The sequence below is a fragment of the Propithecus coquereli genome, unplaced genomic scaffold, assembly GCF_000956105.1.
Source record: "Propithecus coquereli isolate 6110/MARCELLA unplaced genomic scaffold, Pcoq_1.0 Scaffold195, whole genome shotgun sequence".
NCBI classification, from domain to species: domain Eukaryota; kingdom Metazoa; phylum Chordata; class Mammalia; order Primates; family Indriidae; genus Propithecus; species Propithecus coquereli.
The window spans coordinates 23,879-29,593 of NW_012144411.1; positions in this window are offsets into that span (position 1 = coordinate 23,879).

Sequence of the window (5,715 nt, forward strand, 5' to 3'; positions counted from 1 at the left end):
AATATTTTATAATTATCTGAAATAAATAATGCTTTTAAAATATTTGTGTCTTGATCCTGATAAATGGAGATATTTATGACTTCTTAGAAACAAGGAAAATAACCTACTTTCTTTCTTTCTCTCTCTTTTTCTCTCTATATGTATATACACACACACACACACACACACACACATAAGCACACACATAAGTATATGTAGTATATGTATATGTGTGTTCGATGGAAGTATACAAGCTATTAATAATATCTTACATGTAAAGGGAAATTTTTAACTTAAGAAAGAAGGTCCCATTCTAAAAGTATTTATTAAAGGGTAAGATCCCCAAAGTTCTGTAGGTCAAAGAGTAAGATGCACGTGCTGGATGAAATGGTGAAGCAAAATATGTTACAAGATCCAGTACAGGGGCTTGATGCTGAACTTAATGTGGTTGATAACCTAGTATAAACATAATTTGTAAAACCAAAACAACAAAAGAACAAAAACAATGAAAGAAGAATGCATTGCTTCCTTGGCTGTCAGACGGTATCAAAATGAATTCATATTTGATTTGAATTTTTTATTTGATTTTGAATTTTTATTGCTGTCATACAATGAATCTGTAGAGTCTTTGTAGATAATTTAGAGGCTCTTTCAAAACAAACCAAAATAAACAAAATGCTGTGTAATTTATTTTATCAGTCTTTAAAATAGAAACACATAAAACTTTTTTTTAAAAAAATAATACTTCTTAAATTGGCATATTGGTTGAAAAGTTTCAAAGAAAAAGGTCCAGGTGATCACTTTATAATATTTCTAGTTATGAAAATAAAGAGAACTTTGGGTAGCTGTTTAGAGAGAGGTAGGGGTTGACTAGAGAGAAACTATACCTCAAGAAATGTTGAATTTTTGGTATAGCTCTGGATGCTTTTCTAAAAATAGTGTAACAGTTTTTTTCCCAAGATGATGGTGGAAAAATAATATTCCCTAAGTAACTGTTTTCTTTTAATATTGATCATCTGCCACATTATGGGGATAATTTCTCAACTATTTATAAATACCCAAAATTATTTTTCCAGTTAATCATTTTTCTCTAAAATATTTTTTCTTTAAAAAATATGTGCTTTATTATTGCCAGTTATTGTTTTCTTCTCTGGACTTCTGTAACAGAAAAGAGAAATTAGAATAGCCCAAATATCCTATAATTAGATATCGTGAAAGACTGTCTTCAAGACGGTAGTACATTTTCTTCATGGTACTCTTTTAATGTCAGCATTTTCTGATTTTTTTCACTATGTGCACATTGAATTTAAAAATTTATCTCACCTTACAAAATAAGCAAAAATCTAGAATTGTGAATTTTCTACCTAAAATCACCTTATACTTCCAAAATATTTTATCACTGACAAAAAATTAAAAATAATAACGTTACCAAAAATAATGTGGGAGAATAAAACAGGTCCTGGGATTACCAGAAGGTAACGTTTGGGAAAATAACGACTTCCAGACAGAACAATAGCTTACTGCTATTCAAGAAAGGAAGTTCATTCATTCCTAATTAAATGTGTTTATATGACTCAAATATAAGTTAATTTGAAATTATGTGTTTTATTTGAATTTTGAGAGCAAGCAATGCGCTGTCCCATCATGGCATAATGTAAAAGGCAAATTATTTCAAAAACTTTTCTATTGGAACAAACCCATGTGTTCTGCACAGAGGATTTTATTAGCTCTTATCAAGTATTATGCTCTGCAATTAAAATTCCCTATATTTATTGGCATTATAAAGAGCTATAATGAATATTTTAAACCTGTCTTCAACAAAAGTGTACTTTTATGTGTCATTTTGGACATTTAAACTATGAAAGTTCTAGGACTTTAGACTTTCCATACCATGAGGCACAGACTCTATCTGAACTTTCAAAACCTTTAACTCAGAGGGACTATTTTGGAAAAATGAATACTCATTATTTAAAAGTTTCATGACGATGTAACAATACAGGGCTTTTATAAATAGCCTTTTCTGAGAATTTTAGGGGAATTAGAGGGGGAAAACTAAAAACAAATATTGTAAGTAGCCATGAGGCCCTATAAATAAATTTAGTAAGGAAATTAAATTTCTTAAATGTACCCTGATAGTCTGGTCCAGACATGCATGTAGTAATTTTATTCTAGTAACTTTTCTTGGAAGATATTTCTGTAGACTTTGCTGAAACACCAATATATGCTATGGTATTTCAAGGGCAAGCAAAAAAAGTAAATATATAATGAACATTTTAATCACCTTTCTATTAGAACTGGAAATGATTTTTCTCTTCTGAGCCAAGAATAAGCAAATCATAGTGAAATATAATACAAGAATGACACCAATCAGTACAAGTAAGGGGGTATTGTATGGTCTGCTCAATCCCACAGGTAAGAAAAGCCATGGGTAGAGAATGCCTTACCTTATTAGGAAAATAATTTTTATCATTAACATGCGCACATGACATTATTATATATATATATATATTTTTTTTTTTTTTTTTGAGACAGAGTTTCACTCTGTTGCCCTGGCTACAGTGAGTGCCGTAGCGTCAGCCTAACTCACAGCAACCTCAAACTCCTGGGCTCAAGCAATCCTACTGTCCCAGCCTCCCGAGTAGCTGGGACTACAGGCATGCGCCACCATGCCCGGCTAATTTTTTCTATATATTTTTAGTTGGCCGATTAATTTCTTTCTAATTTTAGTAGAGGCGGGGTCTCCTCTTGCTCAGGCTGGTCTCGAACTCCTGAGCTCAAACAATCCGCCCGCCTCGGCCTCCCAGAGAGCTAGGATTACAGGCATGAGCCACCGCGCCCAGCCTATATTTTCTTTTATGTGTGTAGATATGTTATTTCAATCTTTGCTTCATATAGAATATTTTATAATTATCTGAAATAAATAATGCTTTTAAAATATTTGTGTCTTGATCCTGATAAATGGAGATATTTATGACTTCTTAGAAACAAGGAAAATAACCTACTTTCTTTCTTTCTCTCTCTTTTTCTCTCTATATGTATATACACACACACACACACACACACACACATAAGCACACACATAAGTATATGTAGTATATGTATATGTGTGTTCGATGGAAGTATACAAGCTATTAATAATATCTTACATGTAAAGGGAAATTTTTAACTTAAGAAAGAAGGTCCCATTCTAAAAGTATTTATTAAAGGGTAAGATCCCCAAAGTTCTGTAGGTCAAAGAGTAAGATGCACGTGCTGGATGAAATGGTGAAGCAAAATATGTTACAAGATCCAGTACAGGGGCTTGATGCTGAACTTAATGTGGTTGATAACCTAGTATAAACATAATTTGTAAAACCAAAACAACAAAAGAACAAAAACAATGAAAGAAGAATGCATTGCTTCCTTGGCTGTCAGACGGTATCAAAATGAATTCATATTTGATTTGAATTTTTTATTTGATTTTGAATTTTTATTGCTGTCATACAATGAATCTGTAGAGTCTTTGTAGATAATTTAGAGGCTCTTTCAAAACAAACCAAAATAAACAAAATGCTGTGTAATTTATTGTTATCAGTCTTTAAAATAGAAGCACATAAAACTTTTTTTTAAAAAAATAATACTTCTTAAATTGGCATATTGGTTGAAAAGTTTCAAAGAAAAAGGTCCAGGTGATCACTTTATAATATTTCTAGTTATGAAAATAAAGAGAACTTTGGGTAGCTGTTTAGAGAGAGGTAGGGGTTGACTAGAGAGAAACTATACCTCAAGAAATGTTGAATTTTTGGTATAGCTCTGGATGCTTTTCTAAAAATAGTGTAACAGTTTTTTTCCCAAGATGATGGTGGAAAAATAATATTCCCTAAGTAACTGTTTTCTTTTAATATTGATCATCTGCCACATTATGGGGATAATTTCTCAACTATTTATAAATACCCAAAATTATTTTTCCAGTTAATCATTTTTCTCTAAAATATTTTTTCTTTAAAAAATATGTGCTTTATTATTGCCAGTTATTGTTTTCTTCTCTGGACTTCTGTAACAGAAAAGAGAAATTAGAATAGCCCAAATATCCTATAATTAGATATCGTGAAAGACTGTCTTCAAGACGGTAGTACATTTTCTTCATGGTACTCTTTTAATGTCAGCATTTTCTGATTTTTTTCACTATGTGCACATTGAATTTAAAAATTTATCTCACCTTACAAAATAAGCGAAAATCTAGAATTGTGAATTTTCTACCTAAAATCACCTTATACTTCCAAAATATTTTATCACTGACAAAAAATTAAAAATAATAACGTTACCAAAAATAATGTGGGAGAATAAAACAGGTCCTGGGATTACCAGAAGGTAACGTTTGGGAAAATAACGACTTCCAGACAGAACAATAGCTTACTGCTATTCAAGAAAGGAAGACGTATTTGCAGTATATGTATGGCTATGCACACAAAAATACCAAGAATTGCATCGTGTTGGAATTTGTTCTGGTTAGTTATTGGTATAGAACAAATGATTTCAAAATTTACAGGCTTTAAACAATGTAAACCATGTATTATCCCTCCCAGTTTCTGTGGGAAAGGCTGGTCTCTGCTTGGGGCCTCTCATACAGCTGTGAGACTGGGGCTGCAGCTGGGACAGTGGCAGGAGATGAGGAGCAGCCTGGGCCTTCCCTGGCTCCTCCTCCTTTTCTGTCCTCTCAGGCCTTCTCCATGGTTCTCTCTGTGAGAGCTAGTTTGGAACTTTTTTCACATTGGAGCCACCTTATATGGAGGCTCAGAGCTCCAGCAGAAGGGTTCTGGTGAAAAATTAGCACGTGCATGGCCTTTCTGACTCGCCTTCGAAGTCGCCTACCATTACTTCCATTGTCCTTTCTTGGTAGAAATAGTCCCAAAAGGCTTCTCTGTAACTAGAGCACGTGGGAAGGTAGATATCATTGAGATTATATAATTATACAATAGAGAAAATACAATTTCTCTATTGGGAATTTTTTTTATTAAAACTGATGTCACTTTATGACATATTTTACTTGTTTTATTAAAACTGATGTTAATTTATGACATATTTTACTCGAATCTAAAATCAATACAAAGTGAGAAGAAAAATAATGTCAAAGAACCACAAACATGTCATAGTAAACTTCATATTTTTAAAAAATCAAGAAAACCAAGAAACTTCTTGGGCAATGTACTAGATGAGCATCCTATGACTAATATTTTCATAGTTTTATTTGATGCCCTGCCCTCCACAATTATGATAACTACAAATTATCATAGAAACTGTTGCAGCTGCAGAACAACTTTTTACATGTATCCTCATTCAGTTCTCATTGCCAACTTCCAAGATAAGTAATGTTTTTAAAGATAAAAAAGTGAAAGCCAGGCAATTATGAGTTCCCTAAAGACACAAAGTTGGAAAATTGCAAAACTGGGATTCAAATTTAGATAGCTCTGAATCCAGTGTCTAACATTTTCTTTAGGTTTTCCAAAATGTGAAATGTAGAGATGATTTTAGATGGTACATAGCCACAGACTCTACTGACATTGCTCGAGAGAATTTGAAAATGATTCTATTCTTATTTCTATTTACATTCTTTTGTATTAGTCAAGGAGAGAGATGCAGTTTGGAAATACCCTACATTGAATATTTCTCTAATACTTGACAATTCCCCCTTTCGCTAAAGAAATAGAAGTCCTCAGGTCAGAGCCATTGATAGGCAAAAATATGTATATAAATTTT